The 25,532-nt window shown below is 40.6% G+C and overlaps 1 long non-coding RNA gene across 1 annotated transcript in view; it reads right to left on the reverse strand.

Annotated features, from left to right (window-relative positions):
* Positions 1–25,532, reverse strand: part of LOC148360369 (uncharacterized) — a 184,976-nt gene that overhangs the window by 118,296 nt on the left and 41,148 nt on the right. The window lies entirely within an intron of this gene.

A 25,532-nucleotide genomic window follows, 5' to 3' on the forward strand; every position in this document is an offset into this window, starting at 1 on the left:
GTTTTGCTTTAGAATAAGAAGATACGTACCACGCAATACATAAAATTTTATTATAGAAAAAGATGCTGAGCACAGGGGTGAACGAATTAATCAGATAGATAGATAGATACTTTACTCATCCCCTGAGGGAAATTCACATTTCCAGCAGCATCCCTGAGCTGAGAACAATACAATAGTAAAGCCAAAAGAATACAATATACAAATACCCAGTGTGACGTGCAAATGCCCACTTTAGCATGTTATATAGAGTAACTAAATAGTGCTACACAGAATACATATTGCGGTAAGATTCGGTAATGTCCAATGTAGGTGGTGTTGTTTAATGTACGTATTTTTGCGAGTTGAAACTCATATCCGTAGAATAGAAAGTAATCCAAGTGTTGCAAGGCACTGATAAAGTAAGCAAAAATAAATAAACATATAAATAAATCACAAAAGTAGCGAAAATAACACGGGAGCTGCTGGAGTGGCTGCCATTCGTGACGGCGCCGGAAGTAACATTATCAAATACATTTTTCCACAATTGGGTCAGAATTAAACCTCTAGGGTTTAATCCAGCCATTCATGTGCAGTAAACCAAAGGAGAACAAGAAATGGGATGGTAAAGTATTACAATAGTGTAAATCCTACTACAGAAATTCTATGAAATTACTAGAAAACGGAATATAGAGCTTGAAAACCGGGACATAGTATATGGTATGGCTATGATTCTAAAAAGACCAACTACAGAAATTCTGCAAGAATACCGCTACAAAACTACAACAGCATTAATACTAGCGCTACTAAAGAAATCCTGCAAAAATATAGCCTCAGGTGTACTACAACAGACTTCGAAAATATTACAGAATCTTATTTTGTAAATATTATAAGATACTACTGCAGAAATGGTTGAGTTAAGTGCAGACCGGACCAGAACTCAATCGCTTAACGACCAGTTACTTTATTCAGCAAAATTGTCCAACGCTTAGGGAATAAACAAAACAGCAACTGGCTTACAGGCAAACAGGAACTCAGACTAGGAATACTCATAAAACAGGCTTTTACTCAGAACGGGCAAGCCCTTAAGGAGGACACATGCAAATTAGACGGTCGCCACGGCGACCATGCTGGACATGACAGAAATACTACATACGTACACAACTACAATAACACAGTTGTACCTCTACTTATAAGTTTAATTGGTTCTAGCAGTAAATATGGAATGATGAAACTATTGAAAATCGAAACACATTATCAATTTGAATCAATTGGATTGAAACGGGATTAGTCCGTTCCGAAAGCAAACGAACCTTGTTGAATCAACTGCAATTGCCCTGAAGGTATGCTGGTGTTCAGTAGGGGTTCATACATATACACAAAATAGATAAACATGAAATAAATATAATGAAATATAACATCATAACTGTAAATGAGAAAAACTGGATGTGTCCCCAGGCTCGTGACGCCAAAAGTTTGCCCACCCTTGACTTAGAACCATTGTTTTTGGGACGATGGACTGGTGGTTAATTGAGCTTTTAATGACGGATTTCTTTTTAGGTTCTTTTTAAGAAGCAGAATGTTGGAAAAACAAAAATTTTGAGCTGATTGTAGGCGATGATGAAATAGGTCGATAAATTCTCTATAGAGCGTGACGTCTCGTTTGGTTTCATGTTATAGTCATCATAGTTCCATTCCACTCCATTTAGTTATTAGTATCGATACGACAACACACGCACACTGCTGTCGTCTTAATAAAACTGAATCGTCTCTGCACCGCACAACACAGTGGCCACGATCACACAAAATTTACAATGTTTGTCAAATTGATTAACAAAAATCAATTAAGATAACCATTCACCATTAGCAAATCGCCCACATTGAGAATATTTTTCATTTTTGGCAAAATCATTCATTTTGAGCGTGAATTACCTGCTTTCTTTGCAAAATACTGTTATTTTGAACAAGTTTACTTACTGAAGAGATCATATATAGGTTATGATTTTTATAAAAGGCAAGACAAAGAGTGAATCATAACAATAAAAACGTCTTTTCTTGGGTTAAATTGACAATTTAACAATCTATCCTGGTCATCTGCCTCGAGGGGAATGGCCAACAGCAAGATAACACGTTGAAAATCAAAAGAAAATGCAAATAAAAAGTGCATACAAATTTTTTCTCGGATGTGATCAATCTACAAAAGAGAACACTCAAACACTCAAATCAGGGTAAATGATTCTGACAAGGATAATGGTTAAACTGATCCAGTGACTGTATTTAGTGAAAAAGCAAAATTTGAAATTTAGAACTGACAATTTAAAAATAAATTGTTTATCTTCGAGTTAGAATTTTGGGATAGAATGCTCAAAATGGATAGGGCATCTTATAGTGGGGATTTTGATTTTCACTTAAAATAAATATAGAGACGTGCAACCAGTCGGAGTGCCGATGGACTACCAGAAACCAAATGTGTTAACGACAGTACAGACTAAAGTGACGGATAATATGCTAAACCTTAATGTGACGATACAGGCGAGAAGGGTACCGACACACCATAGTCCAGAAAAACCTACACCCACGGCGACAGCACTGAAGAGTGAGGTTACAACGCCGACAGCCAAAAATGAGTGCACGGCCAGTACGTAAAATTCGGGAAATTGTGTAGAAGAGGAAAACCATAACCCTAACTCGGTAGTTGTGTAGGCGCATGGCCTCAATGTGCACTGACTTAATTTGACTAATTAACTTAAATTTTTGTGGGCCATCTGTCTTGTTTTATGTTTTATGTTTGTTCAATGTTGTAAGTGTTTGTATTCTTTCCTGTATTCTTATCTTTCTTGTCTATATGGTTGTCCAGCGTTTAATCGGCCCACGTAACTGAAAGGATTAACAGAAAAATATCGAAGGAAAAGGAAAAAGGGAACAATACAGTACTCATTGAGACGAGAAAAACGTTTTTAAAGAGGAAGACGGTTTAAAATGTATTGTTTTAGATAGAACCGATAGCACGTCTCGTTAGGAATCGAAAACGTTCGTTTTTTTTTAGAAATCGTTTTGACGCTAAGGGTGTGCAACGTAACGTCCAAGAGCCTATGGAGTTCCCAGAAAAATAAATGTTTTTTCAGTTGGAAAACGATGAATTTAGGGGTGAAAAGTCTAGAAAAATTATGTTTGGTTATTTTAGGTGCTTTAGATTATGTTAATGCCAGAATAACACCAAGAAAGGATAGAATAATATCAAAAAGGAAAAAGTTAACCTATTCCGGTTTTCAGTTCAAAATTGGAAAATTAAGGAATGTGAAGACGAGGAAAAATCCAATTGAGTGAGTTGGGATGGATTAATTTGAGATAGAAGCATTGTTGTACGAGAATAGTGGAAAAACGTGAGTAAATACTTTCTTTTCACAAATATATTGATTTCTAATTGTGATTCTTTTGTTGGTATGTCACACTGCCGGGGAGCAAGCTGCTGTCTGGGATGGTCAGGATGCATCGTCGCTTCCGGGTTTTTGGCTGCATGGAAACTGCGCGTGATGCCTGCTGGGATGGACACTCACTCCAACATCTGACTTCACGACACCCGTTGACGAATACGACATTGCATGGTCTTCAAAATGTTTGCGGGAGTCAGGCCAAAGGCCGATGTGTATGCTGTATCACTATCCAGTCATGCACTCATCTTGAAATGTATCGACGACTGTTACCAAAATTTGTTATCACTCACTTATCAGTTCATTTATTCATTTACCTTTATCACGTACCGATCAACCGTCGACGGTCCACGTGTATAATCCAGTATGTACGGATAAAGATAAATGAAGGGGGGGGGTTAGTGCATGGGTCAGATGTTTGGAGTGTTGGGGGTTTTTGTAAATGAAACATGAACAATGAAAGTTAAAATGATCACAGCAGGCTGACCGCCAGAATTTTATTTTATTTTCGATTCGCGTCTATGATTTGTAATACTTTAACACTACCCTGTATTCATTTTTGATTTTGATTTCCATTCAAAGTGGGAGTATAAACTCCCAAAGGGGGGATTATGTTGTGGCAAACAGACTTGCATTTGAAGAATAGAGTTGCATACATTTAGAAATGTAGAAAGATTGTGGTAAATAGACTTGCATTTGTGCATACACTGACGTCAGTGAAAAACTCAGTTCGGGAAGTTCTTGGCAGACAGTTGAGTTTGCTTGAAGATAGAGTGCGAGTCTCTGTATACACTGGGCAAGGAACGAAAGGTCTCTGTATACATTGGGCAAGGAACGAAGATCTCTGTATACACTGACGTCAGACTGTTTGGAGAAGCCATCTCCTTGTCTCCTAATAAGGATACAAGGAGATGGCTTGAACGAGAAAAACAAAATTCCTTTAAGTAATACGTGATACAGGACCGCCTTTTGGGGTGTACTCAATCGAAGCCTAATCGTCACTACCAGCTTTAAATACATTGTCATGTTCCTAGCTCTGAGAGATCTTCATTGACGAATCAATAAAGTGACATCTCCCTCCGTAACGAGACTGGCTCCTGTCCATTTCTCTTATCCACATATGAGAAGACTTTTCTCTCGATTATCGAACCTCCAAATTTCTCCAACATTTCGACAACAGATCGTACACATGTAGCGAAAGGGAGGAGGCTTAAGCCGTGTTTAATTGTACGCAATGGTGTTTAAGATTAAGCATTGAAGGATTTTATACATTGGACTATAAAGGATTTTATACGATTGAATACAAATGACATTCAATGCAAAAGATATTCACTGGCTGGGCTGTGGTGCGAGGTCAAGGCACCCTGGTAGAAAATGTTTACAGGAACGGCCCTGATTTTGTTTCGAGTATTCCGGACATCGCGACGCTCTATACGAGATGGTGAAGCCCAGGGGGAGCTTCCTTGGCACGCCCATGGGAGGAGTCGGCACGCCATTATGCGAGAAGAAGATGGCCAATAGGATAGAGCTAAAGGACTTGAGAAAAAGGCTTCCCACAGACGCTAACGACGCTAATTCGGCCGTTTTCAAGTTTGACTTTTCTAGCCAAGTCTGAGTGATGATTGTGTCCTCATAATCAAACTCATACTATACGTTCTTGCCTCAATAGAAAAGAGCAAACGATGGCAAGCTTCATGATGAGAGAGAGACATCAGGCACACCACCGCAAGCAGCTGTCATCACCGAGAGCATCCTCAACAAGATTTTCATTGACATATTCACATTTGAAGAGTGAGTTAGTGAGTAAAGGTGATAGTGGTTACCTTTTGCTTGATAATGATTAAAATCATGTTACTGGGTTTCCACATTTGCATTTAATTCGTGTTCCAGAAGCTCATGTCCTCAAACAAAAATGATGTCTTGTTTTGCACTTTGTTAAAATACTATATATTTGAAGGTCTAGAGCAGGGGTGTCAAACTCATTTGAACTCGGGGGCCACACCATAGAACAAACGTTCTCTCGGGGGCCGGACGAGTAGATTAAAGAGAAAGAAAAAGAGAGCGAAAGAAATAAGAAAAATAGGGGGAGGGAGAGAGAGTGAGAAACAAAAGATAAAAAGTCGTGAGAGAGGGGGAAAAGAAAGGAAGAACGAAATCCAAAGAGAAATAGAAAGACAGAAGGAGAGAAAAAAGAGAGAAAAGGAAGTTAGAGCAAAAGAAGTTAAAAAGACACACAGAGAGAAAGAGACAAAGAGCAACAAAGGAAGAGAAAAAGAGAGACACAGAGAGTGAAGGAGACAAAGAGTGGGAGAAAAGGGGTGGGAAAGAGAGAGAGAGAGAGAGAGAGAGAGAGAGAGAGAGGGCGGGACAAAGAAAGAAAAAGAGAGGGAGAGAGCGTGAGAAACAGAAGATAAAAAGTCGTGAGAGAAGGGGAAAAGGGAGAGGAAGAAAGAAATCCAAAGAGAAATAGAAAGACAGAAGGAGAGAAAAGAGAAAAGAAAGCGCGAAGGGTAGGAAGAGAGAAAAAGGTAAAAAAGAAGTTATAGCAAAATAAGTTTAAAAGACACAGAGAGACAAAGAGCAACAAAGGAAGAGAAAAAGAGACACAGAGAGTGGGAGAAAAGGGTTGGAAAAGAGAGAGAGGGAGAGAGAAAGACACAGAATGGGAGAAAAGGGGTGGAAGAGAGAGAGAGAGAGAGACAAAGAGCAACAATGGAAGAGAAAAAAAAAGACAGAGCAAAAGAGACAGAGACAGAGTGGGAGAAAAGGAAAAGAGAGAGAGAGATAAATACATACAGGTACAGTGTCTTTGTTCGAGGCACCTGGCTTTGGCAACATCAAGTTGCCCTATTTCAACCTGCAGCTTGTTTTTCTCTTGCGCTTCTCTGAGTGTTGTCTCGCGGGCCGGATTCCATCCCTTAGCGGGCCTGATCCGGCCCGCGGGCCGCCAGTTTGACACCTGTGGTCTAGAGCATGCTTTTGGGTGTATTTTGTTTGATATTTGACAGGCACAATTGTTTTAATGTTGTAAAATATTTTCTCGTGTACACTATGTTCTTTTTTGACCGCAAAACCACAATCACGAGCGATATGCCCCAAAATATAAAAAACAAGATGCAGAGATGGCGTGAGAGGGAGAGCTTGTTTAATTATCTTCATCAGCGTACAAAACAGAAGTCTCATTCGTCTTCAGAGACAATTGGCTTTTTATATCCTAAGACCACTTCTCATATTACTTTCGCCCGTCCCCCTCGCGATGACGCACGTGTTTATCTCAAAATGCACGCTACCAGACAGAATGTTTAGTCCTCTTTCGATTTTCCCAATTTCCCAATTTCCAGGAACTGTTGTGGTCTGCTTGACCGCACGTTCCCCGCCAAGAAGAACTTGGCAAAGTACTGTAGAATGTTATTCCTTGGCAGCCTAAGGCGATTATTAATAACATTCGCTGACGTTTACACTCGGGAGAAACAAGCCAGGAATTTCCCGTTTTAAACTAATGCGTTCTCCTTATGTCAAGCTCGACTCCAATAATCCACAACAATCACAAAAACCAAACCTCATAAACCAAGATAAAGACTGTAAAAAAGGTGGTATTGATAGAGGAATTGTGTCCCCCACAATGAGTGCTGTGAAGCTAGTTAGGAACAGGTGTGTGGTGACAGGAAACAGATTGTGCGCCCTCTAGTGGACGGAGGCACGCCAGACCCTAACATAAATGTCTTTTTTCGGGTTGGAAGGGAAACCGAGATATCACCGGCGGGACATTTCTCACCACGGTAACCGCAAATCAATTGAGAGGCGAAGTAGAGAGAAGAAATGTGCCCGCCATCGAAATGTGGCGGCATTATCCACCGCGATTATTCTGTCATTGTGAGAATTTCCCACGGATGAAAGTGGATTCACGGAGGAACCGACGACAGCTTAGGGAATAAAAGTCAGCGGGGAGACTTAAAGCTGTCAGAGAATCACTTAGTCCACAAAAGATTTCTCGGGGACGTATAACCTGGGAAATCACGATGGCCCGACCGCCCCCCCCCCCGGCGGGCGCGGCCTTTTAAAACGGCGCCATCCGCCCTTCAGGTAATGCAATTAGCCGACGCTAATATCTCGGGGTGCTCTTCAAAGTGCAAATGCACTTTTGCCGCGGACGGCACTCAAGAAGACGGAAATCAAAAAGCTTTTTCTCCCGCTGAAGAATTTATGAAGCGAAAACAGATGGCCGGCTCGACGATCGTTTGTTCTTGCCTGGCTCGGAACGGCTCGCTTTTAACCAAAGTCGGGAGTAAAGAGTCCGTCTTCGAACTATCGGTCGGAATCTGACGCGTCGTTTTCCCCTCTGGGATGGCGACATGGGGGGGAGCGGTTGGAGTGCACACACTTGCACTATTATTACTGCACAACTTGGGCCCGTCTCCATTTTTGTTTTTGCCTATCTGTGCTAACCTTCTTTTATATCATTAGTTGTGATGCCTTGTGATGCTAACAGCTAAATGCTAACTGCTTCATGCTAAAGATTATGCTAATGGGTACATGTTATTGAGTTATACTAATGGATACATGCTAAAATAATGATGCTAACGGCTAAATGCTAACTGCTTCATGCTAAAATATTATGCTAATAGTTACATGCTAACGACTTCATGTTTACAAATTATGCTAATGGGTACATGCTAAAATAGTGATGCTAACGGCTAAATGCTAACTGCTTCATGCTAAAATATTATGCTAATAGTTACACGCTAACGACTTCATGTTTACAAATTATGCTAATGGATACATGTTATTGAGTTATGCTAATGGATACATGCTAGAAATAGTGATGCTAACGGCTGAATGCTAACTGCTTCATGCTAAAATATTATGCTAATAGTTACATGCTAACGACTTCATGTTTACAAATTATGCTAATGGATACATGCTAAAATAGTGATGCTAACGGCTAAATGCTAACTGCTTCATGCTAAAATATTATGCTAATAGTTACATGCTAACGACTTCATGTTTACAAATTATGCTAATGGATACATGTTATTGAGTTATGCTAATGGATACATGCTAAAATAGTGATGCTAACGGCTAAATGCTAATTGCTTCATGCTAAAATATTATGCTAATAGTTACATGCTAACGACTTCATGTTTACAAATTATGCTAATTGTCACGAGGCGTGGTGGAGGAGAAGGGGTGACCGGACTAGAACGGAGGCAGGAGGCAGGAAGGGAGAACTCAATTGCGTGACGATCCATAAGTTTTATTTAACAAAATAAAAGTTGTCCATAACTCTGGGACATGACAAAACAAACAGTTGTTTCTTCCAACTCAACTAAACAGGACCAGGCATAACAGAACGGACAATGTTTAAAATTAAAACAGGACAAGGCATAACAGACCGGGGAATGTGTAATGAGCCAGCGCCCGCCAAACCCACAACCCAGCCTTAAGTAGCAGACCAGCAATCAGCTGATCTGCTACAGCTTGAGTTCGGGGGCGCGGCAGACTGGTCGCCACGGCGACCGTGACACTAAGGGATACATGTTATTGAGTTATGCTAATAGATACATGCTAAAATAGTGATGCTAACGGCTGAATGCTAATTGCTTCATGCTAAAAAATCATGCTAATAGTTACATGCTAACGACTTTATGTTTACAAATTATACTAATGGATACATGTTATAGAGTTATGCTAATGACTACATGCTAAAAAGTGATGCTAACGGCTAAATGCTAACTGCTTCATGGTAAAAAAATGTCCTAATGCTAACATGCTAACGAATCAGCAAAATGAATGGGCTCAATGCATTATGGATGGGCCAATTCAAATAGAATGGGCCGATATAAAATGTTATTAAAGTGTAATAACAATGTTATTACAATGTTTTATCATGAATGTGTAGAAAGATAGCTAGCTAAAAAAATGCACATTTTTTGCTCATTTGCATTATAAAATCCATATATTGGGTTTTAGTTTGCTGTATTTCCTGTCAAATAAAAGACATAAAAGTGTTACTTTTTTGTTTATTATTTCTCAATATTTCTTTTTGTTCATGAAGCCCATGAGCTGGAATTAATTCATTTGAATTTCTAAAATAAAAACTTAATAATGTTAATACAATGGTTATTTTCTTTTAAAGATTCAGACTCAGTCAATTGATATATACATATATTATAATTTTCTTTTTTTTTTAACTAGAAAATCACAATGACCCAGCACTAGTGAGCTGTTTTCGCGGGCACCTCAACTGTCCTCAGGGGGCACCCCGGTGGCCGTGGGCACAATGTTGGAGATCTATCATTCTATTTTAAAAATGCATACAGTTTGCCTTTTATTTACCAATTAGGGTGTCAATCAGGGGGGAGTGGTTGGAGTATGCCCACCTGCTCCGAACCACCCACACTTGCAAATCATTTATCCGGCTGATGTACTTTTATTTAGGTTCGTTTCTTGTTTTTTTAACTGTTTTCCCGGAATTAAATGTACTTAAATGAAGGCTCTCTTTTCAAATATTGTACAAGAAAACAAAACCCCAAGACAAAGAAAATAATTACGGTATATTTCAAGCCTGGAGTTTGATCTGCATTTCTAAAAGAACCTATCATGTTGTTACTATGTTGTTACCATGTTGTTACCATGTTATTACAAGGCTGTCACGCAGTTTCCCCCTAGGGTGCCAATTAAGGGGGAGTGGCTGGAGAGTGGCCACCTGTGTCTGATCGCTCCCCACAACAGTTCATTATTCCGGCATCTGATGATACCTGGCTCAGTTTGAAGTTTTTTGTCTCATTTCTAGTTTTTTTTTTTTTTCTGATTTTATTGTCATGTTTAAGGACACATTTCCTAGAAGAACTTTAATTTTGGAGTCAAATGTCTTGAGCATGACATTATTCTTTCAAATCGTATTAAAAAAAAAACAACAGAAACAGGAACTCTATTTCTCTACAGCCTTACGGACTTGGGGGGAGTGGCTCGAGAGTGCCCACCTGCCACTGTCATGTCAGGTTTGGTTTTTGCTTTCTGTTTCTGATCAGGACGTGTTGTTATCTGTTGGAACAGTAAAGACAAAAACGCCGTGCAGCACCCGGGGCTTCACGACCTGCATTGAGAAAACAATACTTGGGTCTACAGAGTCGCCTTAACCTGGACCTGAATCGTGTCATGAACAGTAAAGACAAAAACGCCATGCAGCACCCGGGGCTTCACGACCTGCATTGAGAAAACAATACTTGGGTCTACTGAGTCGCCTTAACCTGGACCTGAATCGTGTCATGAACAGTAAAGACAACAACGCCGTGCAGCACCCGGGGCTTCACGACCTGCATTGAGAAAACAATACTTGGGCCTACAAAGTAGCCTTAACCTGGACCTGAATCGTGTCATGAACAGTAAAGACAAAAACGCCGTGCGGCACCCGGGGCTTCACGACGTGCATTGAGAAAACAATACTTGGGTCTACAGAGTCGCCCTAACCTTCTACAGAGTCGCCCTAACCTGGACCTGAATCGTGTCATGAACAGTAAAGACAAAAACGCCGTGCAGCACCCGGGGCTTCACGACCTGCATCGAGAAAACAATACTTGGGTCTACAGAGTCGCCTTAACCTGGACCTGAATCGTGTCATGAACAGTAAAGACAAAAACGCTGTGCAGCACCCGGGGCTTCACGACCTGCATCGAGAAAACAATACTTGGGTCTACAGAGTCGCCTTAACCTGGACCTGAATCGTGTCATGAACAGTAAAGACAAAAACGCCGTGCGGCACCCGGGGCTTCACCACCTGCCACGAGGAGACGCCGCCAAAGTTCATAGAGTCGCCCGTATCGGGACATAAATATTCACAATGAAGGGAAAAAAGCACCTTACAGAAACCTTCATTGAGATTATTATGCAAACTGTCGTTCCAGGTTCACAAAATTGCCCTAAACTGACGCCAAATCGCTTCACAAAAAAGGAAGAAAACCACCTTGCGGAAAACGCTGTGCTTCACCTACTGCATCTAGTAAATGTCGCCTTGGTTGAGGTTCACGGAGTTGCCCTAATCTTGAAATGCATCTCTTCACAAAGACATCAACAAAAAACGGTGCTTCACAACCTGCATAGAGAAAACGATGCTAAGGTTCATAGAGTCACTGGAACCGTATCTCTTCAGATTCAGATTCAGATCTACTTTATTGTCATTCTAGTACACGTGTATACAGAACGAAATGTCGATGCATCTGACCCCCACAGTTTCCTTGAATGTACAGATATAAATAATGTTGTATTGTATTTTGGCTACGTGTAGTATTTTACCATAGTGCCGATAGTGCAAGAAGAGTAGCTAACCAGATGTGCAATATGGGCAGTCAGGTTAACAAGTCAGGTACACAGTAACATTAACACTGTAACAATAACGCTGTAATTACAATAGTGCAGAGAGCAATGTGCAAGGAGTGGCAAGCTATAAAAAAAACTGCCAGTAGTGCAAAAGTCAGATTAGCAGCCGTTTAGATTTAAGTTAACTATATGTTAGATTGACCATTTAACAGTCTAATGGTCTTCACAAACAAGTGGAAAACCAACTGGCGGAAAACATTGCGCAAACTCCTGGTGCTTCGCAACTCCGACATAATTTGCAGAGTCTCTCTTACCTAGACATTGTTAGGAATTAAATATTAAAAAGTACCGTTTACCAAATTGTTCAAATTAGTTATCTGACTCCATCGTTTCTTGATGGAAAAGATGAACAAGAAACAGACATTCTCACAGGGGCAGATTTCATTTCTTAAACAATAGAACTGTCAGGAAGGACCAGAACAGAGCAGGAGACCCCAGAGCGTTCGTACAGTTCTTTATTTGGGGAAGCGTAAGGGTTAGCGGGAGACGTGATCAATCGTAGCGTGGGACGAAGGCAGGTCGAGTTTACCAGGACTGAAGAGAAGATCGTAGCGTGGGACGAAAGCAGGTCGAATCGGAGGCAGGTCGGATCGGAGGCAGGCAGGCAGAATCAGGTAAACAAGAAGGCACATGTAATCGGGAGAGTCTTACGGGGTACAGAAGTAATCCTCCGACCAAGAGTTCTCCGCGTAACGCGTTTAAAAAGGGAGCATTAACCAATCAGGAAGCACATTCCAGCGCGCCACATGATTACCCCAGGTGGCTCCACTTGGGTAATCATGACAAGAACTACGTGTACTCAATCGAATATGGCCGAATTAGTGTCGTCTGAGTCCCTGGGAAACCTTCTCTCTCAAGTTCTCTAGCTTTTTTCTCTCGGCCCACGTCTTTCCGCAAGATGGTGCGCCGGCTCCTCCCATGGGCGTGCCAATGAAGCCCAATGTGAGCTCCACCACCTCGCCCCGATGTCTGGAAAACTCAAAACAGCACCGAGTGTTTCTCAAAAGAATGCCTGCCGTCCTCCGTCATCAGGGCCTTTCTGCGTCTGGATGCGCTGATTATTTTATGAACCTTACGTCCCGTTCTGTAAACAATATTTCCTACCAGGGTGCCCTGAACTTTCACTGCTCATTGAATAAAGGCAAAGTCCGTGAGTAACTACAGCATTAAACTCAATAAATGTAACTTGTATTCAATCCTATAAAATCCTTTATAGTCAAATGTATAAAATCCTTCAACATGAATGGATCTACAATGAAGGGAGAAGGCCGAGTGGTTAGCGAGTCTGCGGCAAAGTTCATGAGGTCATGGGTTCACGTCCAGCTGCCAGCCTGCGTGGAGTTTGCATGTTCTCCCCGTGCTTGCGTGGGTTTCCCCCCACATTTCAAAAAACATGCCGGTCTAAATTGTCCCTAAATTTGAATGAGCGAGCGAGGTGTTTCTGTGTACACTGTAAATGGCTGGCAAGCAGTTGAGGGTGTCCCCTGCCCACTGCCCGAAGATAGTTGGAATGGGCTCAAAGCACTCCCGCGACCCTAATGGGGATAAGCGGTGCAGAAAATGGTTGGATGGATGGGTAAATTGAGGTTCAAGGAATTGCCCTAATCCGAAAAGATAGTTCTTCACACAGGCAACTATTCAGCAGAAATCGTTCCTAAAGTTCATAGCGTTGCCCTAATCTGGAACCCTATCTGGAACCAATTTTTTTCACAAAGACAACTACGCAGCAGAAAATGGGGCTTCACAACCCGCGTCCAGAAATCGTTCCTAAAGTTTATAGCGTTGCCCTCATCTGGAACCTAATCTGGAACCAAATGTTTTCACAAAGACAACTACGCAGCAGAAAATGGGGCTTCACACCCCGCATCCAGAAATGGTTCCTAAAGTTCATAGCATCGCTCTAATCTGGAACCAAATCTGGAACCAAATCTGGAACCAAATCTCTTCACAAAGAACAACTACGCAGCAGAAAACAGGGCTTCACACCCCGCATCCAGAAATTGTTGCTAAAATTCAAAGCATCGCCCTAATCTGGAACCTAATCTGGAACCAAATCTCTTCACAAAAACAACTGCGCAGCAGAAAACGGGGTTTCACACCCCGCATCCAGAAATCGTTGCTAAAGTTCATAGCATCGCCCTAATCTGGAACCAAATCTGGAAAGAAATATCTTCACAAAGACAACTACGCAGAAGAAAACGGGGCTTCACACCACGCATCCAGAAATCGTTGCTAAAATTCATAGAATCGCCCTAATCTGGAACCTAATCTGGAACCTAATCCGGAAATAAATCTCTTCACAAAGACAACTACACAGCAGAAAAAGGGGCTTCACACCCCGCATCCAGAAATCGTTGCTAAAGTTGATAGCCTTGACCCAATCTGGAACCAAATCTGGAACCAAACCTCTTCACAAAGACAACTACACAGCAGAAAAAGGGGCTAGACACACCGCATCCAGAAATTGTTGCTAAAAATAATAGCATTGACCTAATCTGGAACCAAACCTGGAACCAAATCTCTTCACAAAGACAACTACGCAGCAGAAAACGGGGCTTCACACCCCGCATCCAGAAATTGTTGCTAAAATTCATAGCATCGCCCTAATCTGGAACGTAATCTGGAAAGAAATGTCTTCACAAAGACAACAACGCAGCAGAAAAAGGTGCTTCACACCCTGCATCCAGAAATCGTGTCTTAAATTCATAGCATCGCCCTAATCTGGAGCCTAATCTGGAAATAAATCTCTTTACCAAGACAACTACGCAGCAGAAAACGGGGCTTCACACCCCGCATCCAGAAATTTTTGCTAAAGTTCATAGCATCGCCCTAATCTGGAACGTAATCTGGAAAGAAATGTCTTCACAAAGACAACAACGCAGCAGAAAAAGGTGCTTCACACCCTGCATCCAGAAATCGTGTCTTAAATTCATAGCATCGCCCTAATCTGGAGCCTAATCTGGAAATAAATCTCTTTACCAAGACAACTACGCAGCAGAAAACGGGGCTTCACACCCCGCATCCAGAAATTTTTGCTAAAGTTCATAGCATCGCCCTAATCTGGAATCTAATCTGGAAAGAAATCCATTCACAAAGAGCAGAAAACGGGGCTTCACACCCCGCATCCAGAAATTTTTGCTAAAGTTCATAGCATCGCCCTAATCTGGAATCTAATCTGGAAAGAAATCCATTCACAAAGAGCAGAAAACGGGGCTTCACACCCTGCATCCAGAAATTGTTGCTAAAGTTCATAGCATCGCCCTAATCTGGAACCTAATCTGGAAAGAAATCTATTTACAAAGAGCAGAAAACGGGGCTTCACACCCCTCATCCAGAAATCGTTGCTAAAGTTCATAGCATCGCCCTAATCTGGAACCTAATCTGGAAATAAATCTATTCACAAAGAGTAGAAAACAGGGCTTCACACCCCTCATCCAGAAATCATTGCTAAAGTTCATAGCATCGCCCTAATCTGGAACCTAATCTAGAAAGAAATATATTCACAAAGAGCAGAAAACGGGGCTTCACACCCCGCATCCAGAAACCGTTGCTAAAGTTCATAGCAACGCCCTAATCTGGAACTAAATCTGGAACCAAATCTCTTCCAAAAAGGGAGAAACAACCTCGCAGAAACTCCCGGTGCCTTACATCGAGACTAAAGTTCACCGAGTCGCCCTAATCTGAACCTAAATCTCTCCACTTGATGGATTAGCCGGAATATCAAAGAACCAGACACGAGACGGAAAAAGCTATGGCAACCGCGATAGAGAATATCCAAAGATGCGATGCGGGAAGGAAGAGCACTCACTCCCTGCCTTTTTACCCCCGAAGGCTCTATCTCGCGAAGGGGATTATCCTGCCAACACAATCTTGTCGCCTGTTGACGCGCAATTGATCATTGACTTATTTAGATGCAGACAATGGATTCTCTCGCCCCGTGCTGTTTTATTTCCAAGAAGAAAAATCCCAGATTAGGCCTCCTGCCAAAAAACGCCGACCGCGCTTGCCAACGAAAAGGCGTCAGCTGTTTTTATGCTTTAAAAATGGAGGACGGCCAGCTCGCCGGCGAGCGCTCGGACAATATGCTTTGAGATGGCAGTTTTTGGATTGGCCTGCCAGCAAACCTTCTTAAGTGAAAATACATTTTCTGTCACGTCTTGAGTTTTTCTTTTTTAAAAGAAAAAGTACTACCGTATTTTCCGCACTATAAGGCGCACCGGGTTATAGGGCGCACCCTGAAAAAATAGTTTTTGGTCCTATATTTGACATACATAAGACGCACCGGATTATAATGGGAACGTGGACAAAACAGTCAGATGGTTCAGTCCAACTGATTACCCCCTTAACATTCCCAAAGCTTGCAAAGACGCAAATACGTGTCGAGAACACGTGCGGATGCGGTGTCCGTACGACGTCACTCAAATGCATAGTTCCATCATTCGGAAGGTTCAAGTCTTGGGATTCAAGAAATGCCAACCATTCCTTAGTTTCTATTTTCTTTTTCGCTACTGTGCATATGACAATAAACACTTGGAATTGAGTTTAATTTAAACATAGACACTCCATTCCATCCATTATCTGCACCGCTTATCACAGAAACATCGAGTTCAGTCTGAAACAAGATACAGGGACAATATAAAACCCGGAGTAGCTCACCGAAGTCGTTGTGTTCATAATAATGTGCAGCCAATGTCCTCTTATATCCGTGAGGGTAGTAAATCCAGGAGAATAGAATATTTACAAATACAGAATAGAAAAAAATGCTTTCTCTATGCCGTCAGCCACGTGCTATACACATTCATCTTTTTCGGCCAATTGCAGGCTTTGTTTCGCCGTTTAGCCAATGCCAGCCTGTAAATGATAAAAAGGATCCGCCCCTTGACCTTCGAATAACTTTAGCCAATAGTGATCCATTCAAATGATGATTGACACATTGGTTAGCCAATGAAACGCCGGTAAATAAATCCCAGCATACACCGCGGACTACTTGGCCTTCGGGGGAAAATCGAGTCGGCGGCTGCAAGTTAGTTGGAAAACTTAATGTTGATCCATAAATAAGGCGCACTGTATTATAAGGCGCATGGTCAGCTTTTGAAAAAAAATAAAGGCTTTTAGGTGCGCCTTATAGTGCGGAAAATACGGTACCCTGTGCCCATCTTTTTTTGGGGGGAAGAGAGAAAAAAATAAAACAGCGTTTCAGGTTTGTTTTTCCACTAGTAGCCCAATATAAATACTTAATCTCATTATTCATTTGGAGTAAAATAAGAAAGAAAAAATATTGGAGGTTTTTGTCCATTAGTAGATGGTTGAGCTCAAGATATATATTTGTTTTAATGATTATGGATTTTTAATCAAATAAGTCAAGTCATGTTTATTTGTTTGGCCCTTAATCACAAAGAGTCTCAAAGGGCTGCACAGATCACAGCTTATTGCAAACCACAGACTATTATGACACCATCACCTGATACTGTTAACATAAAATATAGGTTATTCATATGCTATAAAGTATATGTGTTTTAAGGTTATATTTAAACATTTCCAGTGAGGTTAGGGATCTAATCTCAGGGGGAAGAGCATTCTTGCGGATTTCTTCTTGGCTCTTTGGATCACTAGTAGACCAGCGTTTAGGGGGAACATAAGGCGAAATGAAATCTGAAAGATATGAGGGAGCAACTCCATGCATGATTTTGTATAACACCAAGAGAACCTTAAAATTACATCTTAAGCTAACAGGGAGCCAATGCAGGTTAGCTAAAATCAGGGTCATGTGATCAAACTTTCTTGTCTTGGTTAAAAGTTTCGCTGCAGCATTTTGTACCAGCTGAAGGCTCTTGATTTTGGACTTCGGGAGACCAGAGAGTAAGGCATTATAAGGACAGAAAGGGCACATAGAGACCGACAATTCCCTCGCTCATTCATACCTAGGGGCAATTACTCACTCGCTCATTCACACCAAGGGACAATTTGGACGGGCCTGACATGCATTTTTTTCGAATGTGGGAGGAAACCCATGCAGGCACGGGGAGAACATGCAAACTCCACACAGGAGGTTCCATCTCATGACCACAGAACTGTGCCACACACGTGCTAACCACTGCACCGCCGTGCTGCCCAACTGTATTGATTATTTCCAGTCAAATATGGAAAGTATACTTCACTACGAGGAATAATAAAAATATGGTTTGTTTTTTTCAATATATGCATTAACTCACTATAAATATATTTGTATTGTATTAATTGTTTGAAAAAAATGTAAATAACAAAAATACTCAATGACAAAAAATAGAAATTTTACAAACAAGTAGATGGTTCCACCCTGTATGAATATTGTCCTTTTATTATTTTTAGTAAAAAGAAAAAAAAGACAAAAAAAAAATATTTTTTTTTCCCAAGAACAGATGTTTTTCCCCCTATGTAAATATGTATTATTTATTTTCAGTAAAACAAGAAAAATAAACCCAAAACAAGAAAAACTAATAAAATAATATTTGTTCCCACTGGTGGATGATTTAGCGCAGTATAAATACTTTTATAGCTTATGAATTTTCATACATTTTGAGTGTTTTTCCAAGCATGTATAAATAAATAAGCAGAGTTTCAGCGCGAATCAATGACGCAATTCATCAAATCTTTCCGCCTGCTGTTTATTCTTAACACATTTCAAGGAGTTATTTATGAAATATCATCAATAAAAATTTTTTTTTTTAATGCATAGTATTAAATTTTAAGCTTCAAAAACGGGAAGAATATGTGACTTTGCTTTCGTCCCGATTTGATAAAACAGTCTGTTCATAAACAAATAAAACAAAATCGTCTTGCTCCGTGCCATCTTGTGTCCAATAACAAGTCATCAACACCACCCATAAAATCACAGGGCGCTCGTATCCAAGTCTGAAGGACATTATTGCAGACGACTGTCTCTAACTACCCCTTGTTGGTAATTGAATATTAAAATGTACATTCCCACACGGGGGCAGATTTAAATTAATTAACAATTTAAGTGTACTCCATCGAAAACGGCCGAATTAGTGTCGTTGGAGTCTCTGGGAAACCCTCTTCCGAAGTCCTTTAGCTTTTTCTTGGCCCACGTCTCCCCGCCCGCACAATGGTGCGCCGGCTCCTCCCATGGGCGTGCCAGGGAAGCCCCCCTGGACTCCACCACTCGCCGCGATGTCTGGAATGTTCAAAACAACACCGAGCGTTTCTACATCATCAGGGCTCCTTCGTCCCGTTCCCGCCGTTCCTGTAAACAACATTTTCTACTAGGGTTCCCTGACCTCGCACCATAGCCCAGCAAGCGAATATCTTGCATTAAATTCAATAAATATAACTTGTATTCAATCGTATAAAATCCTTCATAGTCAAATGTATAAAATCCTCCACCCCTTACAAACTCGACTTCAGGTGATTCGGTTCGATAAAACGGATGTTAATTTCTTCTCGTGTGTGCTTCGCGTGGCAGCTGATGACCGTTAGCGTGCATGAGCGGCTACGCTAGCAAAACACCATGAAATGATCACAGCGAATCCGCGTTCATCGTAAAATTCACTGGAGTGAAGGATTCGTCCCGATGCCCTCTCAAGCGTCATCTTCACAAGTGTGAAGGGAATGAAGCCCCACCCACATACCCAAGCCCCGCCCCCTCAACTATTTACCGATCAGGGTTGGGTTACTTTAACTGGATTTCTTTCAATGACTTTTGGATGACTCCAATACCAAATATGCTAATAAAAGACAAAAGAAACTAAATAGGAATAAAATGACTCAATTTTGTGCAGGCTTGGGGAGTAACGGAACACTTGGAAGGGCAAAAATGATGTTGGCAAGCGGTTTGGATTTATTTTTATTTAGTTTCTGTCGCATTTAATGTTAGTTTTGCCGGAGATCAAACAGATCAAAGCCAGGAGAGAAAGCTTTCCACGTGTTGTGAGTCATCATTTGATTCATATTTAGTTTCTTTTTTCTTTTATTAGCATATTTGCGATTGGAGTCATCCAAAAGTAATTGAAAGTAATCCAGTTCAAGTACCCTACTCAACCCTGGATATAGTACATACAGACACAGGAGGACACTACGCCAGCTTCTCATCACCTGCACCTGACTCTAATAAATCTAAAGGAACCAGTAAGCACTAATATTTAGGGACCGTGCCCACAGCAAAAGCTGTCAGATGTTTACCTGCTCTTGATGGCACTGGAGTTTTAAAACAAATTTTTGTGGATGTAGTCAGGGTTGGGTAGGGTTACTTTAACTGGATTTCTTTCAATTACTTTTGGATGACTCCAATACCAAATATGCTAATTAAAGACAAAGGAAACTAATTATGAATCAAATGACTCCATTTTGTGCAGGCTTGGGAAGTAACGGAACACATGGAACGGCAAAAATGATGATGGCAAGCTGTTTGGATTTATTTTCATTTTCTTTCTGTCGCATTTGATGTTGGTTTTGCCGGAGATTAAAGAGATCAAAGCCAGGAGAGAAAGCTTACCACGTGTCGTGAGTCATCATTTTATTCATATTTAGTTTCTTTTGTCTTTTATTAGCATATTTGGTATTGGAGTCATCCAAAAGTCATTGAAAGTAATCCAGTTAAAGTAACCCTACCCAACCCTGTTACCGATATGCCGGAAAACGTCACAAAGACACGGTCAAGGTCAAAGCTCCGGATTATAATCTGGCTCCGATCAATGAAACCCCTTACAAGCAAATATAGGAAGGGAATAAAAAATAAATCTTCCTCAGTAAAATCCAAAGAGGACACGGGACGCCTTTAAAGCCTCCAATCGGGATTTGTGCGGCGCATTTAAAAGAGTCTTCTTCTCTGAACTATTGCTATTTGTCCTTCATTGAACTGACCATTTAAAAAAAATAATATCCTTCAGTCGATGTGTTCCTTTCTGAAGGACAAAATAGAAAGTAAGTACACTGAGTATGGGGTTAAAAAAAAAATGGAGGTCAGTTCTGTATTCTGAAAAAAATCGAGAAAGGCAGAAAGTAACATGCAGAAAATGTTGTTTATAAGTAAAAGAAATAGATAGAGGGAGAGCGCGGGTTAGAGAGATCAAAGAGAGAAAGACGGGCAGACATCGAGCAACCGAGAGAGAAAATGTAACCTTCCGTCATAGAAATAGAGAAAGAAAAGAGCGCAGGAGAGAGGAAGAAAAATGGAAAGAAAGAGAAATAAAAAGAGCTCGAGTGAGAAAGAAAAAGAGAGAAAAGAGAGAAGGAAAGAGTGAGGGAGGGAGAGAGAAAAAAAAAAATAGAATAGAATATACCTTTATTGTCATTGTAACTAAATGGGTAGAAATTGGACGTGGCACTCCAGTTTCACATTTCACAGTGAGGATAAAACACAACAAAGAACGACAGACAGAAACAGACTGACAACGAGTGAGAGAAAGAAAGAGAAAATGTGGTCTCTACAGTGTTTTCCATAGAATTTTGTGAGACCCCGGTGGGTGACCAGTCTAAAGGGTAAAGGGGGCGTGCTTGTGGGCATTTCCTGGGGCGTGTCCTTTATTGCCCCGCCCCCTCTTTATCATTTTATTTTTTTTGTGTTCCGTATTCGACTGGTTGCAAGCCCTCTGTCTCCTCTGTTCAGCGAACAAAAACAATCAACAAATGAACCCAAAATGAGTGGGAGGACAAAAAAAAAATAAGGATACATGTTTGAGACCCTGGCAGGAATCAATTTATCCCTGGCGACCCACCGGATATAACAAAGATGGTGTTATGAGTACACTGCAGGAAAGAGTTCTAAATCTAGTGGAAGCTAGAGCTCTTGTTGGTGATAGGAATGAGTGGAAAGGCAGTGAAAAAGAATAGTGGGATGTTTAGACGTGTTCTAAGGGATGGGCAGGGCACCTGTATGATGCAGCAGGGGTAAACCAGCGAAAGCTGTCGGGCCCTGCTGTTGAACAGAAGAGTGTGCTGTGTCACCCTGACCCGAGTGACATAGCCGCTTTCTCGTGTCCCATTTGTGTTTGGATGTGTTCTATGATACGGCAGGGGTAAACCAGTGAAAGCTGTCGGGCCCTCTTGTTGACCCGAGTGACATGGTCGCTTTCTTGTGTCCTGTTTCATCTGAAGGGACGAAAGCATGACTGACTCGGGTGCCGAGGTGCTTAACTTGTTTGGGTATTTGGGCATTTGGGTTTGCCATGGTCCAAATATTTTTGTGTGTTTTTTGCTACTCTTTCCCTTTTTTATTTTTTTCATTTTTGTACGTGTTTGTGTTGCTGTCGGTCACCCCTCTTGAGGGATATGACCAAGGTAGATAGATAGGCCCAGCGGGGCTTAAAATGGTTTGGGAAACACTGCTATACAAATTCTATTTTGAAGTCATTTTTGAAATGATTTCACGCGAAAAACAAGTGAAACATGTATCATTAAAAGAACAATAAAATGAACAATTAGAAACACTCGAGTTTTCATAGATGGCCATTAACTAGATGGATAGATGTCTAGATAGATGGCTAGATAAATGTCTAGATAGATAAATACATGTTTAGATAGATGTCTAGATGTCTAGATAGATGGATAGAGATAAATAGATGTCTAGATAGATAGATCGATAGATGATAGATATATGGATGTCTAGAATGCTAGATGAATGTCTAGAGAGATAAATATACAGATTTCCAGAAGTCTAGATAGATGTCTAGATGTCTAGATAGATAGCGATAGATAGATGTCTAGATAGATGCCTATAAGTCTAGATAGATGTCTAGATAGATGGATAGATGTCTAGATAGATAGATGTCTCGATAGATGTATAGATGTCTAGATAGATAGATAGATGGATAGATGACTAGATAGATGTCTAGATAGATAGATATACAGATGTCTATAAGTATAGGTAGATGTCTAGGTGTCTAGATATATAGCGATAGATAGATGTCTATATAGATGTCTAGATAGAGATAAATAGATGTCTAGATAGATAGATAGATAGATAGATGATAGATATATAGATGTCTAGAATGCTAGATAAATGTCTAGATAGATAGCGATAGATAGATGTCTAGATAGATGTCTATAGATAGATAGATGTCTAGATGTCTAGATAGACGTCTAGATAGATGTCTAGATGTCAAGAGAGATGTCTAGATAGATAGATAGATATCTAGATGTATAGATGTATAGATAGAAGTATAGATGTATAGATAGATAGATAGATACTTTATTCATCCCTGTAGGGAAATTCACACGTCCAGCAGTATCCTTGTGTTGAAAAATAAAATCATAAAATAAAAGAAATAGAATATGAAAATACCCAATATAACGTGTTGATAAAGAGTATTTAAATAGTGCTACGGAAAATAAACACTGTAATAAGAATAGGGTAATATGCAAATGTCGGGGTGGGGTTTTACTCCCCCGGGTGAAGTTCAAGAGCCTCATGACATGAGGAAGAAATGATCTCCTCAGTCTGTCTGTAGAACAAGACTGTGACAGCAGTCTGTCGCTGAAGCTGCTCTTCTGTTTGGAGATGATGCTAACTAAAACAACTACAAACGAATGATGGATTAATCAAACCATAGTCGATCGTAGTCATGGATTGAATCATTTTAACACATCTCCAGTCCAATGACAATAAAGGTCCGTATATCATGTCCCTGGTTACTATAGCGATCACGGAAAAATTCCAGAAGTTCACTTCAGAGACCGGACACCTCGGGGCAAATTCTCTCTCGTCACAAAAAAAAAAAAAAAAAAACTCGACACAAAGAAACAACCCCCTTCTTTATTTTATTCCTCGCCACACAAGAAGAAGTGTTTTTATCTCGGCTGTGGAAACTGTGTACGGATTCCCCGCAGAATACCCGGACTCAAAAAACGGCGACGAGACGCTCTCGCCGTCTCGCATCGTTCTAAATAATTGATCAGAATCAATGTTCCCTCTGTGCGCGACTGCCCAGACTGTCATCAAAAAGTGCATCAAAATCAGGGCTGGAAATTATGAAATTATTCACAAGCAGATTTAGCCGGAATTACAGTGCATGCATGCACAAAATAAGCAGGATCCCTGTGAGGTGTTTTAGGCGCGCTATTTTGAAGTCGATGTCCACAGGAGATTGAGTAAATGAAAGTAAGTGTGCGTGTAAACTTGAGTTATTGAGGGAGAGAGGCGGACAGGGGGGGGGTGCAGAGAACAGGGGGTGGCAGGAGTTTCCTTTTTTTTAACTAATTGTATTATTGTAAGAAATGAAATGAAATGGTCAGCATTTATATAGCGCTTTTCAAGTCAATGACCTCCCAAAGCGCTTTACATTGTGCTTCACATTTCCCAATAGCGGCTGTGATCTGTGCGCTAACCTGCTTATTGGGGGTATTGGGGGTTCAGTGTCTTACCCAAGGACACTTCGACATGTAACACGGGCAAGCCGGGATTCGAACGGGGATCCCTTAATCCTAAAACGATCGCTCGCCCTCCTGAGCTACTGCCGCCCACAAGACGATATTGTAAGACAGTCAAATATAGAGTTACAAGTGGTTTTACTTTAACTAATTTCGGAGCAGGACGTCTATCGGCCCCGCCCCAAAACATACGCAAGTTTCTTTTTTTAGAGAACGTCTCTTTCGGCTTGGCTTACAAAAGAGAGACGGCTCTTTAGGCACCCGCACAGCTCTTGAGATTGTTTTTGTTGCTTTCATCTGTATCACCAAATATTATATATCATTGTGCACAAAATTAGAAAAAAAAGGGTAAAAAAAAATAGAAAAAGACAAAAAGAAAAAAACAAAAACGTGGTTAAAATAATAAAAATAAAGATATTTGGCTAACATTGTACTTCCAATGTAAGAGTGTGATTAAATATAGTTTTGTAATTGAACAAAAATAAAACAGATATACTTCAAAAAAATTGATGGAAATAGTACAAACATACTACAACGGAAATACTACAAAAACACTGCTGGAGAAATACTACAAAAATACTACAAAAATAAAAACGACCTCAAGTGTAAAATAAATACTACAGATATATTGCAAAAAAGAAAAAAAATACAGCTAGAGGAATACTCTCGGGTTCTGTTTGCTGAAAATTGGTTGGCAATAATTGGTTGTGAACGCTCAGATCCGAAGGAGCTTACAGGGAACATCGATCACAATGAAGTGATCCTTAATTGCGTCCAGGGTTGGATAGGGTTACTTTAACTTGATTACTTTCAATTACTTTTGGATTACTCCAATACCAAATATGCTAATAAAAGACAAAAGGAACTCAATATGAATAAAATTACCAAATCTTGTGCTGGCTTGGGGAGTAACGGAATACATGGAACGGCAAAAATGATGTTTGGATTTATTTTCATTTTGTTTCTGTCGCATTTTATGACCGTTTTGCCGGAGATCAAAGAGATCAAAGCCGGGAGAGAAAGCTTACCACATGTTGTGAGTCATCATTTTATTCATATTTAGTTTATTTTATCTTTTATTAGCATATTTGGTATTGGAGTCATCCAAAAGTCATTGAAAGTAATCCAATTAAAGTAACCCTACCCAACCCTGGATATAGTACATACAGACAAACAGGAGGACACTACGCCTGCTTCTCATCACCTGCACCTGACTCTAATAAATCTAAAGGAACCAGTAAACACCAATATTTAAGACCCGTGCCCACAGCAAAAGCTGTCAGATGTTTACCTGCTCTTGATGGCACTGGAGTTTTAAAACAAATTTTGTGGATACAGTCGGGGTTGGGTAGGGTTACTTTAACTTGATTACTTTCAATTATTTTT

Source organism: Urocampus carinirostris, chromosome 9 (assembly GCF_059441175.1).
Source record: "Urocampus carinirostris isolate Australia breed hairy pipefish chromosome 9, RoL_Ucar_1.0, whole genome shotgun sequence".
Classification (NCBI taxonomy): domain Eukaryota; kingdom Metazoa; phylum Chordata; class Actinopteri; order Syngnathiformes; family Syngnathidae; genus Urocampus; species Urocampus carinirostris.